Source organism: Pteropus alecto, unplaced genomic scaffold (genome assembly GCF_000325575.1).
Source record: "Pteropus alecto unplaced genomic scaffold, ASM32557v1 scaffold28, whole genome shotgun sequence".
NCBI classification, from domain to species: Eukaryota; Metazoa; Chordata; class Mammalia; order Chiroptera; family Pteropodidae; genus Pteropus; species Pteropus alecto.
The window spans coordinates 2,748,570-2,771,742 of record NW_006441063.1 but is presented as its reverse complement, the minus strand read 5'-3'; the positions used below and the strand labels follow the sequence as shown (position 1 = coordinate 2,771,742).

Here is a 23,173-nt window from a genome sequence, read left to right as displayed (position 1 = left end):
CTTTCCATCGAGAGGTAGACTCTCCATCTCCTCAGCTTGAATTTAGGTGAGGCTTTGTGGTTACTTTGAGAAAATAAACATGGCTGTCACCTTCAAGACCAGGCCACAAGGGGTGATACACCTTTCTCTTGTGTGAGATCCATGACTGTGTCTTAAGATGCTCACCGTTGGAACCCAGCTATGAGGAAGCCCAGGCCACATGGGGAGGTCACATGTAGGTGTTCCAGCTGACAGCTCTGCTGAGGTCCCAGCCAATAGTCAGCATTAACTGCCAAACTTATGAGAGAGTCTTCCATTGATTCTAGTCTCTAGTTTTCGAGCCCTCCAGCTGACATCAAGTAGAGCAGAGACAAGCTGTCTCCACCAAGCCCTGCCCAAATTTCAGACTTGTGTGCAAAATTTTTTCAATCTTGTAAGCCAGTAAGTTGTTTGTTACACAGCAATAGATTGGAACAGAGACCTTTTCCCACAGTTCAGAAGACTGTAGATCTAAGTGAAAACAACTGAAAGTAGAATGTAATCTATGGACCAGGGGCTATTTTATCACATTTACCTGAGGAACAAACAGGTTAAAATGAACCTAAAACCTTTGGAAACATTCATGTGATGGCCGTTGTAGAGAATGGAAGGATGAATAGAGAGATGGTATAAATACCATTTTACTGTTCTGTTAAAGCTCAGCATGGTAGGCAGAATGATGGTCCTCCAGAGATGTGCTTGTCCTAATCCTAGAACCTGTGACTATGTTACCTTACATGGCAAGGGGTAATTGAGGTTGCAGCTAGAATTAAGGTTGCTAATCACTTGACCTTCAGATAGAGAAAGTATCCTGGATTATCCAGATGGGCCCAATGTAATCACAAGGGTCTTTAAAAATGGAAGTAGAAAGCAGAAGAGTTAGAGTGATGCAGCATTAGAAAGGCTCAATTTACCCTTGTTGGCTTTGAAGATGAAGATGGCCATGAACCAAAAATTCAGGCAGCCTCTGGAGATTGGAAAAGGCAAGGAAAGTGATTCTCTCTGGAGCCTCCAGAAGGTGTGCAGCCCTGCCAATACCTTGATTTTAGCCCAGTGAGACCCATTTTAAGCCTCTGACTTCCAGAACTGTAAGATAATATATTTGCATTGTTTTAAGCCACCAAATTTGTGGGAATCTGTTACAGAAGCAGTAGGAAACTAAAACAGTCAGCCTCTTGCATGTGGCCAGAAAACGAAAAGGTTATATACTCTTGGCATTTAATCTATTCATTCATTGTCTTTGGGCTGGCTAAAATATAGAATTTCAAGCACCATTTGTTGAAAACAGTATTGAAAGGTTCTTTTTGTCTTCTTTTGTGAAAGAGACTTTATTTTTCTTTGAAGCTTTAATCTTGGTGACAGTAGTCCTGCATAAACAGACACTATTTATGGCGCTGCTATTGTATTACTAAAAGGGCTTGTTTCAAATATAGTAGCATTATTTATTATGTCTTTTGTGGTTAAGATCTTAGACACATTCTCTATTTTTATTTTTTAATTCTTCCTTCCCTTCTAAAAATATTTTGTGATCTTTATATAAAGCATTTATTTCTGTAGCCCCATCTCATTATTTTTATTGAGATATAATTATATGCAATAAAATGTACAGATCTTTAGTATATAGTTTGTTAACTTATGATAAATACATGCACCCATGTAATCAACACTTAAATAAAAATATAGAGCATCACCATTACCCTAAGAAGTCCCCTCATATTCCTTTCTGATCCTCCTGCTCTCCCCCACCATCCAGGCAACTGCTATTCTGATTTCTATCCCCGTGTATTAGTTTTGCCTATTCTTGAACTTCATATAAATTGAATCATACAGTATGTACTCTTTTAGGTCTACTTTTTTCACTGAACATAATATTTCTGAGATACACCCATGCTCTTGTATATGTCAGTAGTTCATTTCTTTTTATTGCTGCATAGTATTCTATTTTATAAATTTCCACAATTTATTTATTTTCCTACCAATAGACATTTAGGTTATTTTCCATTTTTAAAAAAAATTATTTCATTTAGCTATTATGACTAAAGCTATACATAACATCCTAGTTCATACCTTTTATTTGACAAATATATAGTGATAAAATTACTAAGTTCATAAGGCAGGTACATTTTTAAATTTTAAACTTAAATTTAATTTGAAAATTAAAAAAATAATTTTTTAAGAAACTGCCAAAGAGATTTTTACGGTGGTTATACCATTTACCTTTTCACCAGCAATGTATGAGAGATTCAGTTGTATAGCCCCTTTTGATTAGTGATGCTTTCACCATTAGTACCTAGTACTCCTAACTCTCATTGGATGGTAATGAGTTAGTGCTAGGATGGAGCATAAACACATTTTCAATGGAGAGAAGCATATTAGATACTGTCTTGGTGAACATTAGGGTTATAATAAGAGAGGTGGTCATAGCAAGGTGAGGTAGAAGGAAAGGTAGCACCTAGTAGTGAAAGAACGCCTGAATTTAGAGTCAAAGAATCTGGATTTAGCCCCAGTTCTTCCAGTTTGTTCTGTGTTTCCTGGGGGAGTTAATCAGCTTCTTGGATTCTTAGCTTTCTCCTTGCAAAATATGGATATCACCTCATAGGCTTAAAAGTAATAGCAATGAACTGCCACAAAGTGCACACTTATTTTGTGTACTTCCTTCAGAGGAAGAAAGAAGCCATTATTACTATGATTGGTGCAAACCTCATGCATTATCTCATTTTTCCTCACACAGATCTTATGAAGCAGATATTAATATTATTCTCATCTTACAGAGGAGTAAATTGTGTCAAATACTGCTTTTTGTTTTTCAATCTGTCCTCCCCTTATTTCTTCATTTTTTATCTGGGAACTTGGTCACTCCAAATAAAAGCTATACTTATCAGCTTCCCTTGCAGCTAAGAATGACCACATGCCAAAGTTCTAACCAATGAGCTTAAGGCAGAGTGTCATATATGACTTTCAGTAGGAGTCTTTAAAAGATGAGAGAGTAACTTTATTTGCTTTCCCCTTCTTGTCGAATGGGGCGATATGGGATGGCTAGAGCTTCAGCAGCCATGTTGGATAATGAGGTGGTAGCAATGTGTTAAGAACAGGAGAGAAACAAGAGAGAAGGAACATGGGTTTCTGATTGTTATGGACTTTGTTTTCAAAAGCTAGAAATAAGCTACTGTCTTGTTTAAGCCACTGCTGCCATTTCTGTTGCTCACGTCCAAATCTAATCCTAGTACTGAAATAAGAGTTTAAAGAAGTTGTTATGAGGAAAATGAAGTCTTCAAGATAAAACAAAGATTAATTTATAACTGGTGAAACCTTGGAGTATTTGTTAGTTGTTAAGTAAATACAACGGCCAAGGAAGGAAGAAAAAGGTAACCTTGAGGAAAGAGCCCCTTTTCTCTCACCTGATTTGCTATTTTAGGTTTTATAAGACAATGCAAACAAATGTTAGATTATTTTGACTATTTAATCTGTGAATTTTCCAGGCCTATTTTTCTTCCTCTTCTTTTTTCTTCCTTCACTTACTTTACTGCTTATTAGTATATGGACGGATGAGAATTCGTACTAGAAACTTTAGATTCTTGTTAATAACTCTCATAAAGACTTTTAAAAACCATAAACTCAACCTTCAAGTAATCATTCCTTAATTAGGGCTGACAAAGTGTGGGAAAGCAGCTAAAGGAACTGCAATGGTTCCCACCCCTCACCCCTCTCCAGTATGATGTTGGGAAGCAGAATAAGCAGGAATTGGGGTATGGGGTGGGAAGTATCTGGGAGAGACACTCCAAACCATTTGTACCTGCTCAACACAAACTCAGAAGAAATAAAGTTATAAAACAAAGACCTAATCCCTCCCTCCCTCACTTCCTTCATTTTTGTCTTTTGTTCCTTCTGTGTTAAGGTGCCAATTAAATGCAAGGATTTAGATATGGTTCCAGGAATTCTCAATCTAGCAGGGGAGACCGAATGTAGACAAATTCAGCAATATCATGAAGGAAATAATAGAGTTATGCAGGGCTCTGGGAATATGCAAGAGGAAGCTTGCATGGAAGTGATGTTTAATTCAGTAGATATTTACTGGGTACCTACTATGTGCCAGACATTTTGCTATGCTGGTGATGGTAGTGAACATTACACAGTCCCTGCCCTCAAACCCTCATCTTCTGATGGAAGATACAAATGACAAAACTTAGTAAGTTCTATAATAGGTGGGTGTGGGGTGCTATGGGAGCTTAGAGAAAAGTTCCTAAACGAGGCCTGGACTGAAGAATAGTCCCTTAGACAAAATGACCTCTGTGCTGAGATCTGATGGAATAGCGTGGATTAACCAGGTGAAAATGGGGTTGGGATGAATCCTCTAGGCCTATGTCTGAGAGCTCTGAAGCACGTATGGATAGAGGATGAGAGATGAAGGCGAGACATAAGCAGAAGCAACATTATGAAGTGACTTTTAAGAACATGCTAAGGATCTGCCTCCTGGTATGCTGCACTGAGGACACATCGCTTCTGTGTCCCCCAAAAGCTTAACAGAGAAGGCCATCATGCAAAACTATAAATAACAGCAGAATTTAAATGCTGGGGCAGAAACTCTCACACACACACACATGTATACACACACACACACACACACACACACCAGACAGATCCAGACAGATCCAAATTGAAGGGCATTCTACAAAATGGCTGTTATATACCCTTCAGAAGTGTCAAGGTCATGAAAGGCAAAGACTAAAGAACTGTTCCAGAGTAGAAGAGACTAAGGAGACAGGAAAATTGAATGCGAAATGTGATCCTGAATTAGCTCCTGGACCAGTAATATCAACAATATTTATATTTATATCTCTTTTGCTATAAAGAATGTAATTTGTTCTATTGGAAATATCTAAATGAATTCCGTATATTTGTATTGTATTGTAGCAATGTTAATTTTCTGGTTACAAAAATTGTATTGCAGTTATATAAGTTATGGTTCTTATTCATAGGAAATATATACTGAAGTATTTAAGGGTAAAGGTATTATCTGCAATTGGTTCTCAAATGATGCAGAAAAAATAGAGAGAGAACGAGAGTGAGAACGAGAACGAGAGCTAGAGAGAGGTAGTAAATTGGGACACCTGGGTGACAGGTACATGGAAAGTTTTTTATACTACTCTTACAAATTTTCTGTAAGTCAGAAATTATTTTAAAACAAAAAGTGTTTTCTTTCTTTCTTTCTTTCTTTCTTTCTTTCTTTCTTTCTTTCTTTCTTTCTTTCTTTCTTTCTTTCTTTCTTTAAATATGCTTAGCACCTTGTATTTTATTTGAGGACAGGAGGAAATGGTGACCCATTGGAGGGCCTTGTGCTTTTGAATGATGTCTCATTCTTCAGTGCAGTGAATGGGTCAATCTGAGATGGACTCATCACCAGTTCAGAGGCTCTTGTAATAACCCAAATAAGTGATGATAGTGGTCTTGAATAAAGTGATGACAATGGAGGAGAGAAGTGGATAGATAAACGAGATACCTAGGAGGTAGAAATCAGAAGATATGATGGGATGTTATGGAGATGGAGGAGTCAGAGGTGACCTTTGGGATTCTTCCTAGAGTGATTGAGTAGATGTGCCTTGAATATTGTGAGATAAGCACCAGAGGCAAAGGAACAGATTTTTAGGAAGAAGGATGATTTTAACTTTAGATCTTACCAGCAAGCCAGCTCTAGCTATGGCCTTCTCCATTTAAGTCAATGGCAACTCCTTCCTTCCAATTGCTCAGGCCCAAAACATTGGAAATACCCTTGATTCTTTTCTTTTTCTCCTATCCAGTTTGTCAGGAAGTCTTGTTGCCTCTTCATAAAATGCCAAATATCTGACCACTTCTCACCACCTCCACTGATATTGTGCTGATTCAAGCCACCATCTGGATTATTTCACAACTTCTTACCAGGTGTCCTGCATCTACCCTTCCTTCTTACAGTAGCTAGTTGGACGTCTTTTAAACAGAGGTAATGTCACCCCTCTGATCCAAACTCTCCAATGATTCCTAATATCTCTAATGTCTTTCCAAAGGCCTTTAAGAATTGGCATAGAATGGCTTCTAGTATCACCTTGATCTCATCTCACACTCTTCCACTTGTTCAGTCTGTTCCAGTCACACCAGCCACTTCGATTCTCCTTAAACTTAAAGACATGCTATAGCCTTGGGAGCCCTTGCTCTTGTTCTTTCTTCTGGAATACTCTTTCCTCACATATCAATATGATGGAAAACCCTGAAATGACAAAGACTTGACCAAGGTAGAAATATGTTTCTCTCTTATATAAAGGAAATATGAAGGTAAGGAGTCCAAGGATGATATGGCGACTTCATTGTATGTCATTAGGCCCCAAATTCAGACATTTTTGCTTCCATAGCTTCAGCATCTTTCCTTAGGACTATGTCAAGGCACAAGGTGGATGCTGGAGCCCCAGATATCATGTTCATATTTCACACTGCCACCAGAAGGGTAGGCAGAAAGAAACTCTCAACTGAGTCAGTTCCATTATAAGCGGCAATCTCAGACCCTCTACAAATAATTCTGTGTATAGTTCTTTGGTTACATCTTACTCACAACTTACAATTTGAAAGCGTTTTGAAGGACTTTGGCTTTTACATTGAGAGGCCATATTTAGTTGTTAGGAAGGCTGGAAAATGCGGTTGTTTATTTCATGTGGCAACATGCCCAGCTAAAAATTAAAGTTCAGTTGTTAAGGAGAAAGGGAGAAATAGATATTGGCAAATGTAGCTAGCAGGCTTTGCTGCAGATATTCTTTCTAATGTTGATGACTTCACTATTACCTTATCCTCTGTGAGCACAGCCACAGGACCTGGTGTCACATTGCCCATCTTTACTGTGGAAGATGAGTCGTGGGTAGCCTGGGTTTCAAGCCCCACTGGTGAGATAGTAGGAAGGAAGGACAGCTAGGAGAGAGGGTGAGGAAGCCTTGGACATGTAGGAACGGTGAAGGGAGATCAAAGCTCTGATCTTTGACTAATCTATGACTACACTGAGGTTCTCTACAACTAAACTGAGGTTCGAGTCTTACTGCTGATATATATCCTTGTTTCTGTTTTTTCTGTAATCATTCACACTCAGGGTGGTCTGTGTGTGATTTGGCATGAGATGTAGGTATGCTGCTGGGCTTGGGTGTGAAATGTGTTCATGTTCAGAGTTTCTCACATTTCCCATTCTTTTTTTTTTCATTTTTATTTCAGCATAGAACATTGGTAATGCTTTTTAGCCACATGTGATATTATCTAGTGCAACTTAAATAATGAGATCCAAGTGTGAGTGAAGCTTTGCTACAAAGAGATAGGACTTAAAATTACAATAAATTACAATAATGTATTTTTCTGAGGTGTAAACTTCTTTGTAAAAGGAATGTGTACATAAATTTATCTGTTTTAATAAACTAGCTGAAAAGAGTGGTTACTAGAGCTTAAAAAAAATTAAACACCAGGAGATCATTTCCTATAATTTGACATGTTCAGAAATACCTTTTAAAAACAAGGTAGGCAAAATATATGTATTATAATATATTCTATAGAAAAAAGTCTTTAGATTTATCCAGTATTTTCTAGCTACTGTTCATTTCTACATGAGTGACAGAGAAATTTTATTTTCTGATATATCTTTTTAAAATAATTAGTTTGTATATATATTTTTTATTGTAAATAAACTCCACCCTTAAACCCAAGGCAGGACAAATAGCCAAGGGGTGCATATTACTTAATGAGGAGGCAGGTAACATGTGAATGCTCCCATGTGACACAAGTGATGCAGCCTGTGGCACTGCAGTGGTGGCACATGGGTTGGAGGTGAGGGGAACCCCTGCTTACACCAGCTCCTGAGTTATCAAGAAACTTTGTTCTAAATTCATATAAATGTAAGTTTCCTTGGGGAGGTGCTGTGTATTTCTGTGGTTTCCCATTCTGTTGTAAGAATTATGTCTAAGCAGGAGACCCCTGAGTTTGCTCTGTTCAGAAACCCAGGGCACAATAATCAGACCATGGCCAACACAAGTGATATGTTCTAAAATTTTCAACTCATATCAAGATTTACCATGCACATACCTATTTTAGGGAAGAGTGGAGAAAAGATCGAAATCTTTTAAGTGTCAGACAGTGGGAAATGAAGATGGTTCCAAACTTTTTTAAGCTAATGGTGATATGGACACTTGGCAAAACATTTAAATGTACACTGCATATAGAGCAAAAGGGAAGGTAGAGGATGGGGGCTTGGATGCTGAACAATGGAGAAATGGAGCTGAAGAAGATGAGATAGTACGACCAGCATGGAAGGCAGCTCTGGTGATGGCAAGGAGACCATGAGGAGCATGGTACAGCTGTGCAGGACAAGTCTGTTGTTAAGAGAGTGGAAATCCACATGCAAGGTTGGTGCCAAGGTCTATGAGAGGAGAGGATGGGAGGAGTCAATCTCAGTATTCTTTCCTCCAGAAAATACCTCTCAGAAAGTCAGAAATAAACATCTTGATATTTATGTTTTGTAGTATCAAATGCATTCCCAACTCAGCAAACTAATTTCTCCAAATATGTGTTTGTAAATCTGTAGAAACAGCCTAATTCTCTACTACCTGGCATGAATTCTAGCCTTTTCTCTATAAAGCTCAATTTCTTACTAATGAGTCTTCTCTCATGGAAACACAATATTGTCTGAAGTTAGTTACAGAGATCTGACGATTATTCCAAAAGAAAATAATTGTCTACGTTTGTTGATGTAAACCTTTGGCCAAAAGAAACCATTCTTCTTTCACTTGAGAAAACTATCTTATCTAAAAAGAGTAAGTTCTTATTTGTGGTAGAATTTCCCTTTTCAAGGTGAGCTTATGATTCTATGCATTCATGGACACCATGTCTTGACAGTTCGTGGCATCATGAGCATCATTATTATATCAGAAAGAAGCCCTGTGGGTAAGTTTTACTTCTTGATTCAGGTGAGATGAAAATGTTATCTTTATATCAATATCAGGCAATTTATTTTGGCCACTTTAGCAATATAATTACCTCTACTTATTATGAATATCATGGTTTTAAAACTATGGTTCATTCATATGGTCTTAAAGCTGTTATATTTGGATTTTATTCAACTTGAAAGGATAGTGTCTTTTTTCTTTAAATCATGTAAATTAAAATGCAGAAAATAAACCATTGTGATATTTGAGTTGGATGTTTTAATTACCTAGTCAGAGAAGTCAAGGTTGCATTTTCATGGCAAATATAATTTGCAGATGACCTTATTGTTTATTTGCATTTGTACCTAGAATAAATTAGTGGTCTTAGAAAAGTCTTCACACCAAGGGACTTACTGAGGTTCATACTATTAAGCTAACATCAGAAATGTCACTTCCAATAGGTTTTTGCTGCTTGAAAAACAAATGATTTTATGACCTGAAAACAATCACCTTATTAAGGGTGAGTCACTGAGGGATATTGTATGGGAAGAGATGTGTCAAATACTGAAAACCCAGATATAGAAAGAGTAATGCGATGCATGGAAAAGTTGCCAAAATGGTAATCCTGACTATATGAAAATGAAACACCCAAGAGGTGACCTTAATTATTACTCAGGAACAGGAGTGATGTGCTCTGCTAGAAGCTAGCTATGACAACAGTTGTACCCTCCTCTTAGATTCTCATGATGGTTTCTGGTTAAGGTGGCATATATTCCCTTCAAAGTTAACTTCATTTGTACATACTTTCTTCCCAAAGCAATTTATTTCCATTTAAATAACCCAGGCTGACTTTAAACAGTCCTCTGTAAGAGTTAACTTGCATATGATACTTAACCACTTAGGAGCATTAAAGTGTCATATGAATGCTTAACCTTACAACAGAAGGACATAAGTCTACCTGAAAATAAAGTTGTAAAAGACAATGCTAAATTTTCATCAGGTTGTAATTTAAAAAAACTAATAAAGACATTTCAGTATTATAATTCTTATATGATTAATAGTAAATCTATATAAGAAAAATTTAACAAATGTTTTGAATCTGATGCTTCCTCCACTCCAGGAATACTTAGAAGTGAGTTAAAACACTCTGATGAAAATGTTGCTTATACAAATGTATGTATTCTATTATTTATGTATATATTGAAAACCAGACAATGGAATTCATAAAAAGTTAGAACTGAAATGAACTTTAGGGATCATCTAGTATGTTTTCCATTAACTAATCTGTGACAAAGGCAAAACTAGAATTTAGGTCTTTCAACTTCTAGTCTTTGTTCCTTTAATTATTACACTGAGTTCTTTATTGTCCTCATTTAAATTATTTAATTTTTGAGAAAAATAATAATTTCACCAAAACTCTTAAAACTTTATCTTTGGATATGAATTTCTAAAATTTGGGGGATATCACTTAATAGCTTCTAAAGGAAAAGATCATTTCATAATATATATTATAAATAATTTTTAAACCTAAGAAATAGCTTTCTCTACTTCAAATATAGGGTAGGAATGCTGATTAGCAAAATAAGTTCCTTCTTTTAACCTTAGAAAGATTTCACTTTTCTTTTATGAATTCTGTAAACTTTTTTTCCTTGATAGTCACAATGAGCCTCAAAGGTTAAATCCCCAACCTCATTGTAGGAAAATAAACGTTCAAAGTTTTGGTAGTATAACTTTAAGGAAAATCCAAAGTCCCTTCTTTGTCATTGTCTCATTCAGATCATAATAAATATTTCATTCCCAATCTAATGGATTTGGCTTGGAGGTACCTTACACAGCCATATTGTAATGTTAGAGTTTGGTTTGTTTTAAAAATTTATAGCAATTCTAAGCAGAAGTTAGATCTGTTCTCACAACTGCCAATACCGCAGGCCATTTTCTATAAACATCTTCTCAAAAAAAATCAAACACACATTACACAAAGAACTAGAAACACAGCTGTTTCTGGTTCTGATCTTGAGACATCAACTTTTGCTTGGCAAAGTGCAACTGAGAATGGAATTGATGAAGTCTGATCACCTATTCCAAGGAATTTTGCCTGGGGATGGAAAAAAAAATGGTAGAGGATGCCTCTTACATCACATTCTTATTTAATTCAAAACTTATTTCCTAGTTGAAAAAAGAAAGTAGAAGTAGTGAGAGAATCCATATAGTCCAAAATGAGAAGAAGAACCATTTAGTTTGTCTTTCTTATTTTAAAAATATAAGCCCTTTGAGTTAGATGTATACTTACCATATGACCTAGCAATTCCATTCCTAGGTATTCATCCAAGAGAACTAAAAACATATGTTCATATAAAGACATTTATACTTTTAAAAGTGTTTTTCTTTGACTCCTAAAATTCTCAAACTGGAACCAACTCAAATGACCATTAATATAGTATGGCCATACAAAGGATTACTATTCAATAAAAAGAAATGAACTACTGATACATACAAGAATGTGGGTGAATCTCAACATTATGCTGAGTGAAAGAAGCTAGAGACAAAAGGAACATCTTTATGAAGTTCAAGAATAAACAATACTGGTCTATGGTAGAAAAACATCAGGATGGTGGTTTCCAAGGACTGGTAGTGGAAGATTGACTGTAAAGAAGCACAAGAGACTTTAGGGACTGCTGCTGTGTCTTTATTGTTGTTACTGACATTTTGGGTTGGATAATTCTTTCTTGAGGAGGGCTGTCTTGTGCATTATAGGATATTTAGCTATGTCCCCTGGCCTTCACCCACGAGATCTCAGTAACACCTCCTGTTATCTTAGATGTGACAACAAAAAGTGTCTCCAGACATTGTCAAATGTCTCTTGGGTGACAAAATCATTCCTGGTTGAGAAACACTGTTGTGGATTACCAATTCTCATCAAACTATACATAAAATAAATATCATTTTATTGTATATCAATTATACCTCAATAAAGTAAATAAAAATAAGCCTTTTGCAAAAAAATGGAGTAACATTGCAGTAGAGGAGTATGACAAACACTACCTCAGCCAAGTGATCAAGGTCAACATCAACAGTAATAAGTCATGTTGATAGCATGTACTGTTGTTATAATGATAAGAATCACACTTTATCTCTGTGGCCTTCCTTCCAAAAACACATAACTCCAGTGTGATCATGAGAAAAACTTCAGACAAATTTTAATAGAGAGGCAATCTGTAAAATACCTGACCAGTACTCCACAAAACTATCAAAAACAAGAAGTCTGAGAAATTGTCACATCTAGAGCAGCTTAAAGGGAAATGGTAATGAATATAATGTGAGATTGGGGATGGGATCCTACACCAGAAAAAGTACAGTAGATAAAAACTAAGGAAATCTGAATAAAGTATGGACTCTAGTTAATAGTGATATATCAATATTGGTTCATTAATTATGACAAATATACCACACTAATGTAGGATGTTAACAATAGGGGACACTTTAAGGATATATGGGAACTCTCTGTACTATCTCAGCAGTTTTTCTATAACTCTCAATCTTTTCTAAAACAAAGCATTTACTAAAAATAAATTAGTACTGACATTGAGTTTACAGAGTATTCAGAAATCTACAGACTTAAGTTTTTTTTTTGTTTGTTTCTGTTGGTTTTCAATACTGCTAACCACAAACATGCCAAAGACATTTTATTAAGTCATTGCCATCTACTCCTAGACCTTTGATCTCATAAATGACCTTAAAATCTGCTTGGGACATGGTCGGGCCAAATACGATTTAATTAAATTAGATAAAAAGTTTTGAGCGCTTACTATATGCCACACATTGAACTAGTTATCGGAGACATGAAAATGGATGAGATCTGGTCCTGACTCCCCAGGAGCTCAGAGTCTTGAAGGTGGGCACCATCTGATGTAATTTATTATAGTAGTTATTTATTATAGGATCATTGAGGTGGAAAACATTTTTCAATGGAAGAGACTTTCTTTTCCACGAAACAGATTGTTGTGATTCTGGCCTAGGGAGAGCCCAAGTCTGAATTAAAGTGGTAAAGGGCTATTTTGAAGAAGAGAGGAATACAGGTTAATAGAAAGTAAGAATATTTCTTCAACATGCTTCTTCATCCTCATTACTCTTTCAATGTTGGCCTGTGGGAGCAGTTGGGAGAGTTTTGTGAGGCATGATGCTTGCTTTCTGTAATAATAGCGGCAGAGCAATTGTATTCTGCCAGATTATGGTCTGAGCTCTAAGTCTTCCTACGGCTGTGCTTATGCCCAAGTCTCCACATCTGGACAGATCTGTGGAAGGTTCAGGCCAGATGTTGTATAAGTCACTGAAACTTCCTGCATCTCCATTTTTTTATCTGCAAAGAAAAGAAACCCGCAAACCTCATGGGATGGTTGGGGTAGGGTAAATGAAAATTTTTTATAAATGGTTAGGTGCTTCCCAAATGTTGATGTTACTATCTAGAATCTCTGTGTTGATCTAGGACTTCCATGGACAACTTTTATCTTAGACTTTTTTTTTTTTTGCAGTCGTAGAAAATTACCTAGCATAAGGGAGATGGCATAGCATGATGATTAAGAACACAGACTTTGGAGTCAGTGAGACCCTGGGTTTAAATCTCAGCTTTGCAATTTAACAGCTGTGTGGATAGAGCTGTGCTTCCACTGGAGGTTCCTGTGGAATAATGTACAGTTAAGTACAAAGTATACTGCCTGTTGTGCAGCAAGCACCTGATAATGAAAGTTGTTATCTTATCCCATTCCTATGTTTAACCAGAATGTAAACTCCATGAAAGCAAGAATTTTTATTTATTTCATTCACTGGTGTATTCCAAGTACCTGGAACAGTAACTAGTATATGGGCAGTACTTATTAAATACTTGTTAAATGAATGAATAAAGCTGTGGGCTTCTCTTCAGGCTCTGTCTGCCACACACATATGAAAGGCACTCTGGTAGGGACAACTCTGTGGCTCGAGGATTTTTGTGTAAGTTTCTAATATCCATATAGTTACATTAAATGCAGATAATGCATTCAGGCTCCCCAGTTGTGGTGGACTGAAGATGGCCACAGGTTTTTGACATTCTCAAGCTACATGGAAAGGCTTTGAAGAATTATGCATCATGTGGAGAAAATAGATAACTGGAACACCAGCTATAGAGAAAGTTTCTAGCTATGGAGAAAGAAGCTACAAACTGTTTGGGGACCATGAAACTTGGACCATGACTCAGAGTGGTCAGTTATCAATTTTCATCTTCCCCTCCCTTTGTTTTCAGAAATGAAATTGACGACCTGCCCACTTTTAGCAGAGAAGAGAAAGGGGCAACTTGCCTCATAAATGAACCCAACGAATCCCTCTTTGCCGTAACACTATGAGATGGGTGGGCCCACAAGTATACCATAATATCTTTGATGACCACTGTAGTAGCCAGCCACCAGGGTAGTCCAATGATCCTTATCTCCTTGTATTCAATCCTTCTATAGATTTTTCTCAGATAAATATGGCTGACCTGAGTAAACTATTAAGATAGTGTGGGAATGATGGAATGTGATTCCTGAGGCTAGGTCATAAATGATGTTGCAGCTTCCATCTTGCTTCTCTTGGATCACTTGCTCTGGGGGAAGTAACCTGCTATGTTGTGAGCACGCTCAAGCAGTACTATGGAGAGGTCCAAGTGGTAAGAAACTAGGGCTTCCTACCAACAACCAGCATTAACATGCCAACTATATAAGTGAACTATTATGGCAGTGGATCATCCAGCCTCATTCAGGCCTTCAGAAGAATGCAGAACTGGCTACTGACATCTTGACTGCAACTTCATAAAAGGTCATGACACAGAATAACTTAGCCAAGCTGCTTACAAATTTCTGACCAACAGAAAATGTAAGATAATAAATGATAATTTAAAGTTTTGGGATAATATGATAGACAACAAGAATATAGTCACTTTACCCATCTATCCTGTATTTTTGTTTCTTTGATAGTTTGTTGCTATGTTCACTCAGGTTTAGCTCGTAGTTGGAACTCAAGAGCTTTAACAACAAAATTGTTTTCTAGTTATGGTTTCTCAGGAAGCTGGATCCTGCTTTATTGATATTCTATACTTCCTTTAATGGTAGGTAGACCTCCACCTTGTTATATAATTTACAAAAGCCAGGATCTTAGAAATGGCAACACTCATAAGCCAGCACAAAGTTGCCTAATGGTCCTATGTTTTCTGAACAATATTAGTAATATTTCTATTTCAGCCTTATATAACTCTAACTTAAAAAAATATTTTTGTGGAGAAATTTCGTGTTGAGGCCCAACTAGGCCATATGTTCAGGGCATATCTCTCTCAAACACATGCATGTACAGACCTACAAAGAAAAGGGATGATGGATGAGTGAGAAAATTAGAGACTCTAATCTTTAATAACTAGCAGTAGAAACTCATCATACCTTGACTTGGGCTCTGCTTTCCATGTCTTCTTTCCAAATAGTGCTTTGTCAATAATACCAGGAACTTCTTGCTTAGGTTTTCTTAGAAGTTACTTTCCTAGATGAGTGGTTCTCTAAGAGTTCAGAATTAATCAGAGCAGGGGCAGTTATCTACACCATAGAGAGGAGGCTTTTCATGTAGAATTTCTCATTCCCCATCTGTCCATATAGCTGTGCTTTCAAAAGTTGATGACTGCCTCAGTATAAATTAATGAGGGAGTGGTAGAGAGGAGTCCTAGAAAGTTCCACTCCATGCTTCTAGAAAGACAAAAAAGAATAGACTTTGATAAGGCAGGGAATAATTTCATCAAGTCTAAGGACTTTTTGTCAGCTGAGGCCAGAGAACCCAAGAATGGATTGATAAGCTAGGAGTGTGCTGTTATCACTCCAGAAGAATTTTAAGAGAATTAGCAATGATCCCACCTGGATGGTTAACATTCCTTATCTTATAAGAAAGACACTGGTTCATATAATTTAAAAAATATTTTGTCCAACTCTAAAATTCCATGAAGAATCCACCTGGCATAATTTCTTCTCTAGATGACATACTACTTTCCATTTGTATGAAAACCCAAGAACTTTAATAGTTACTGTCTTTATTCTTGTTGTCTTGCGTGAATGTTGTTATAGTAATACACATTGATTCTGTTTTTCTACATTTTATTTCCCTTCATATAATTTCATAAAGTAGGTTTATGCCCAACTTGAATGTCTCACGAATATATAGGGAAAAAGTGGCTAATTACGTTTGTATCAAAATAAGTTCAATAAAGGTGAACAGGAACAGCAATAGAGATTAAAAGTAACCCTAATTGATGGGTTATAAACAGGATAAGAAAGGGAATAATTTATGGGCAACTGGCAGCTGGAAAGGTAGTGAATTGGTAAGACCATAGTCACAGACCTTTAACTGACAGCTCTATCATCTGTATAGAAACCATGTGTAAATAAGAACAAATGGTTTAGACGCAGAGCTCACTATGACGCTGCAATTGTGTCATAAAAAAAGAAATGGTAAAAAAAATCCATTTAACCATCATAGTTTATATTTCTTAGTCTCCTACTAGTAGAGAATATTTTCTCAGCCATGGCTTAATGAATACTTTATTTTTATGACTCAAGTGCAGAAGCTTCTACAACAATGAGATAACAACAGGACCACAAACCTCTACCTAATAATTATCCTGTACTGGCACGTTCCAGTCAAGTCTCTCAAGCAAGCAAGGAAACAACCATAAAAATGATTTGCATGCATTTGTATGGACTTGGCTTCTGTCACATGTCCACATTTCTTTAGCTCAGGTTGTATGGGTGCTGGTGCCAAAGGCCCTGTATTTTCAGGTGTCTCCCATGTGGCATATCTGCAATGATTCAGATTGAGGATTATAATCTGCTTAATTTGTCCTCTTTCGTAAGGTCACCACATTAATCCCTGATAATTGGAGAGGGATGAGAATCTTCACAAACACCAGAAGGTATGTGACACGTGCTAGTTTGAAGGAATGGAGAGGAGGCATCAGGTCATCTCTCACAACCCATGCTGCAAAGCAGGGTTGTATGGAAAATCCACCTTGATCTATCCACATGATGCTCAGCTCATAAATGAAGATACAGAAATGACAACAAAGAAACATACATTACTTGGGGCTCCTTGAGCAAGCAAGTATGTTTGTGTTCCTATGACCAGACTTCGGAGCGAGTGAAGGGTCTTTACTGTTGTGCATGAACATGTTTATCTGTAGGACATGAATGTCTCTTACAACTTTGTTTTTCTTAACAACATTTCTGTTTTTCTCTTTATAAAAGTAATTTATTGATCAAAGTAGAAAATTACATAATATTCCAAAATTATAAAGTAGAAAATAACAGTTACCTATACAACACCCCTCAGAAATAACCACAGTTAATATTTGGTGCATTTCATGAAAACTTTTTTCCATTGTGTGCATATTACAAAATTAAGATGAAATGCATGCAATTTTCTATCTTTTCTTCACTCAACATTAAATTTTTACTCTCATTAAAATTTAATTTGAATGCATACTCTTCTATAATCTAGAGGTGCTGTATGAGTAAGTGCTGTGGAGTCAGACAGATCCCAGTTCTGGTCCTGATTCTTTCAGCTGTGAATGGGCAAATAGCCTCAGGTTCACCATTTATAAAATGGGGATAATATTAACTACTTCATATGTTTTCCTTAAGGATTAAATAAAATAATATATGTAAAGCCCTGCCATAGTTTCCATAGATGCTAAGTGTGAAATATATGTTAGCTACTGCTGAATCATTGCTCAGTTCTTATAAATGGAGTCTGTTCCCTATATCTTTGCTCTTCATAATGTTGCCATATTTGCCTACACTCAAAATTATTTCCTTAAGATAAATTCTTAACATTGGAATAAAGGGCATAAACATTTTAAAGGCTTGATTTAAATGCCTTTCTAAGTTAGTTGTATCTGTTTTCACCTACACTAACATTGCATAACATTGGTCACCTGGCTCCATCCTTGAGAGCACTATAAATTATCTTTTGTAACTGTGCTAATGCAATAGACAAATAATAATGTCTCATTTAAATATGAAATTTGTTGCTTACCTAGTGACATTGCATATTTGTTTGTTCATATATTTGTCTGCTTTTGTGAATTGCTTGCCTAGCAATCAGTGCATATTACCACGTGCCATTTTTGTGCCAGACACTGCTAGATATATCATAAGAACAAATTTGTGTCAAGATAGATAAGATCCAAGCTCTGATAACATACCATTTATTAAAAATGCTCCTCATGTTCATACACTGTACTAAATGCTTAACTTAATGATAATGTGAAAGACTTTGGGTTCCCTGGTTAAAAATTAGCCTCCTTTTGGTAACCCAAAGTCTGTTTTGCAACTTTGTTATTTGAGCCACATTCTTCAGAATCAAGGATTCACGTTTGTATATTCTGGACAAGTAAACTGCTATGGTATGAATTTAAATTTCATACACATACATGAAACAGAGATCGGTGGATGGACTCACACAAAAGGTATAGAAAAGAGATGTGTAGTGCTGAATTAATAACACTTGGGTGGCCAGAAGAAGCTGAAGAATATATAATCCAAACTAAACAATTTTAGCATGTATAAAGTCAGTGTACTTAATCCAAATTAAGGTGGTGTTCTTTGAATCCTCAGGTTGAACAGCCTTTCCTACATTTGACAACTGAAATGGAAGCATCTTGTGGAAGACACCCACCTCAAGTTGTAGGCACTCACCCATTCGCACACCATTGTTCAGTTATATCCTAGATTAAAACATCAACTTTGGTTTGACAACTGCACGGTGGCATCTTTTTCGCCTGTGTAGGTAAATTAGAACAATCCAATAGCAGGTATAGGTGAAAAGTTTCTCCTTATTTCCAATGGTAGGTATAGGAGTCCCCAACATTGTACAATACTTTCAGGGAGTTGTCTTTCACAGGGATATTTACATCCCCTTCTGATGTACTGGCACCTTCCAGTTTAGCAGGATATTTTTTATTGCCCTCTGCAAAAACATCACACAGAAGAAAGGCTAGCTTGTGGTCATTCTGCCAATTCATATTTTTATTGCAATTCACAGCATTCAAATAATTTTCTCATATATTATCACAATGATTCTGGGAGGTACTAAAAGCTAGTTCCGCAAATATCACCAACACATGAAAAGACAAAACTGGAATTGTCTAAGAGGGGTGAAAGTAAGGTCAGAATTTATTGAGAATTGGAAGTTTGGTTTGAGGCAAGTTTTTCGATGCAGGGCGACTTGATTAGGATTAGATAAGAATCACCATATGTTCAGGATTGGTAAAAACAGCAAGATGAAGATTTTGAGATAAGAGATTCAAGGAATATTAAGGTATAAATTGTCTATCGATATTTTCCACTGAAGAGTTGATGGTTCTGTTGGTAAGGTCCTATAATAAACAACCAAACCATTTGCTTGGGAAGGACAGTCCTGGTAATACTAATTAGTAATTAGTAATACCAGCAAAGACAGTGGACACAGAAAAATGGCATGATGATAGAGGCTCTGTTTATCCCTCTGGTGACCAAATTAAAGTTGTGACAGAAACAAGGAGCAAACAGCAAGGAAAATTGCTTGGAATCTATATGAACAAGCCATGCAACTAGGGAGAAATATAAGAAATCACCCTGCAATGGCAGAAGGTAGGATGGGGTGAGGATGCGAGGCTGCCAGTCCTGAGCGAGTGAGTGGGACAGAGGCTATAGCAGCGGCAGCCAACAGCTGCAGATGCCTCTTAAAGGGGCTGTGTCCGTGAGCAGACTTTCTTGTTGAGAGACCTACTTGCTCTAGCACCAGCACTAGTTCGGCTGTGCAGGGGGCATCAGGCACTTACAGGGGGACACTGAGTTGTCAGAGCGACGGCAAAGGGGAGATTTGCTCTGTATAGAAGTGCTGCAGGTATCCATTGCTCCTCTGTTGAGCCCTCCCCCTTCCCAGTGCCTGGACTGAGCACTGCCATAGTGGAGATGTCATCAAACTGGATGAGAGGTCACTCTGCCCAGAGGATTCCTTGAAACTCCGCCTCCCCCAACTTGCAGCCCCACCCATGCCACATCCAGGTGTGCCCTCGCTTAGTCAGGTGCCCCTTGCTAAACAGCGCCTAGAATCACACTGGTGGCAACTGGCCTCGGTTTGAGGCAACTATAAGCACAACATCTATGGATGCTTGCTGAATCTTAACAGGTGGCCCTGGAGGGGCAAAGGCTGGGTCTAAATTTGGCCTGTAGCTGAACCCCTCTCAGGACTGTGCCACAGGACACCTACCACACAAAACCACACTAATAAGACCAGGAGACTTAAGAGCTTTGAAAGACAGCCCAAATGGGAAGACAAAGAAGCTGAAACTGTAGGAGAGAACAGAACAGAGATCTAGAAATCATGGAGTCAAACAATCTAACAGATGCAGAGTTCAAAACACTGGTTATAAAAATGCTCACTGAACTTAGGGGAAGTGTAGATGAATTGAGTGAGAACTTTAACAAAGAGATTTAAAAAACCATAAAAATGAAGATGGAAATTGTAAAAAGGAACCAGTCAGAAATGAACAACACATTATCTGAGATGAGAAGTATATTAAATGGAACAAACACAGTGGATAAAGAAGAGGATCAAATGACCTATATACATGATGGGGAAACTAAGGACATCCAATCAGAATGGCAAGAGAAAAGAAGCCAAGTCTGTAATAATAATTTAAGGAGCCTATGAGACACTATTAAATGTAAAAATATCCGTGTCATAGGGGTACTGGAAGAAAAAACAAAACAACAAGACATTTAAGAGCTATTTGAAGAAATAATGATGGAAAACTTACCTCACCTGGTGAAGGGAATAGACATAAAACTCCAGGAAGCTCAGATTCCCAAAAACCAGGAACCCAAAGAGGCTACACCAAGACACATCATAATTAAAATGCGAAAGGTTAAAGACAAAGAGAATCTTAAAAGCAGCAAGAGAAAATCAGATAGTTACCTATAGGGAGTACCCATAAGACTGGCAGCTGATTTCTCAAAAGAAACTATGCAGGACAGAAGGGCTTGACACAAAATATTCAACATGATGAAAACCTAGCATCGACAACCAAGAATACTTTATCCAGCAATGCTATCATTTAGAATTGAACGACAGATAAAGAACTTCCCAGACAAAAATAAATTAAAGGAATTTATCATCACCAAGCCAGTATCACAGGAAATGTTGGAGAGACTTCTTTAAGAAGAAAAAACATGTATCAAAAACATGAGACTCACAAATATAGTGGACAATTTGGTGGCGGACAGAGGAGGAAGATTGGGGGGCCTGGGAGAATGGGTTGAAGGATTAAATAAGTACAAATTAGTACTTGATTGTTGGTCACGGGGATGGGGAACATGGCATAGGGAATGCAGTTAGCATTAATATGACGGCTAGGTGGAGGGCCAAGAGAGGGAGGGAACAATTGCGGGGATCAGTTAATGAACTATATAAGTGTTTAACCAATGTACTGTATACTTGAAACTAATTTAAATAAATAAATTTAAAGAATAAAAAAATGAATAAAGAATGGTAATAACTACATTCCTATCAACAAGTACCTCAGATGGAAAAGAATTAAGTGATCCAACCAAAAGATAGAGTGGCTGAATGGATAAGAAAACAAGACCCCTACATATGCTGCCCACAAGAGACTCAGTTCAGATTAAAAGACACACACAGTGTCAGTGCCGAGCTGATCGAGAAGGGTAGCTTTCAGTGGTGAGATGCCCAGTTGCACAAGAGGCCTACATGAGAATGAAATGTCAGGTACCAACTTTATTGTGGGGAGCACACTTCTGTTTTGGGAAGTGCAGTCTATTGCGGGGAGCGAGCTTCTGCTTCTGCTCTCGTTCTGCTCCCCTTTTTTTGTGCTCTCCTTCTGTTCCCTGGGGGACCACATGGCTCCACACATATCAGAGTACAATAGTGGCATTCAACCCCACATGCATGATATAATAAGTCGAATCATGTTTACATATTTTAGGTGCAGGCACTCTGCTACACCAATGTAACATTCTAAATCCAGGGTCTATTACTAGCCATGAGCCTGGATCACAGCCATACCTGGGACCAGCCAGGCCTGGGATCTACAGTCCACCCCTACAGGGTCATGGCGTGGGATCTGGCCCAGAGGGCACTACCTTGGACACACAATCCACTTGCCATTCCTGGAGTGGCTTAGCTTCGAGGGGCATCATCCCTGGGGTACTCTTTACTTGCCGTCTCCCTGAGTGCTGCTCAGCACACCAGGAGCAGTGTGACAAGGCATCTTGTACTTGTGCCCGTGTCAATGATAGCCCCCATTATTTCGCTACTTGTTTCATGGTACAAGCCATCTGTGTACCAGGCATCCTCAGGGATGGGAGTCTGACCCTCTATATAGGGACTTAGTATGTCTCCCATCTCATCAGGCTCCACTAGGAGCTCTGCTTGGAACTGCACTGGTCCTAATAAGGGGTGCAATTGACCTGACGGGGTTTGCAGAGAACTGCGGCTGCTGCTCCAGGTACATTCCTTCACCCGGACAGTGTGGGGTCTGTGCAATTCCCATACAGGGAGTCTTCCCTAAGACCGCAGCCACCCTTCCATGGGGTATGTGGACTGCAAGGTTATGGGATTAGGGCCAGTGATGGCCTCACTGGCCAACAGGTCTGCATATATGGCAGCCAGTTGCTTCTCTATCAGAGAATACCGTGCTTCCACACTTATCAAAGAATACCGTGCTTCCGTGCTTTTCCACAATTGGGACCGGAAGCCTATTGTCACCTTCTGGGACTTGTGCTTCTGCCACAAGCACCATCCAAACCCTGCATCATCCTTCACCATAAGCAAGAATGGGAGGGCTAGATCTACAACGCATAGAGTTTGGGCTTATGCTACAGCTTGCTTTGTAGCCTTAAAAGCCTCTTCTATTTCTGGGGTTCAATCCCACTGGACACCCCATCGCACTAGATGATGCAGGGGTTGCATCAAGAAAGCCAAATGGAGGATGAACACTCTCCAAAACTCCAGCAGTCTCAAATAGGTTTGGAGTTGCTTCACAGTCTCAGGTTGCGGAGAATGGGATGAAGGATTAAAGAAGAACAAATTAGTGGTTGATAGATGGTCATGGGGATGGGGAGCACGGCATAGGGAATGCAGTTAGCATAAAGAGATTAGCTAGATGGAAAACCAGAGGAGAGAAGGAACAATTA

General features: G+C 37.9%; 1 long non-coding RNA gene across 1 annotated transcript in view; it reads left to right on the top strand.

Moving 5' to 3' along the window:
- LOC112484908 overlaps positions 1-20,151 on the top strand; it is a 21,774-nt gene extending 1,623 nt beyond the window's left edge. The window contains exons 2-3 of the long non-coding RNA XR_003048294.1: positions 16,832-16,890; positions 18,593-20,151. This is a non-coding gene — a long non-coding RNA (uncharacterized LOC112484908). The remainder of the gene's footprint in view (positions 1-16,831; positions 16,891-18,592) is intronic.
- Positions 20,152-23,173: the final 3,022 nt, after the last annotated feature.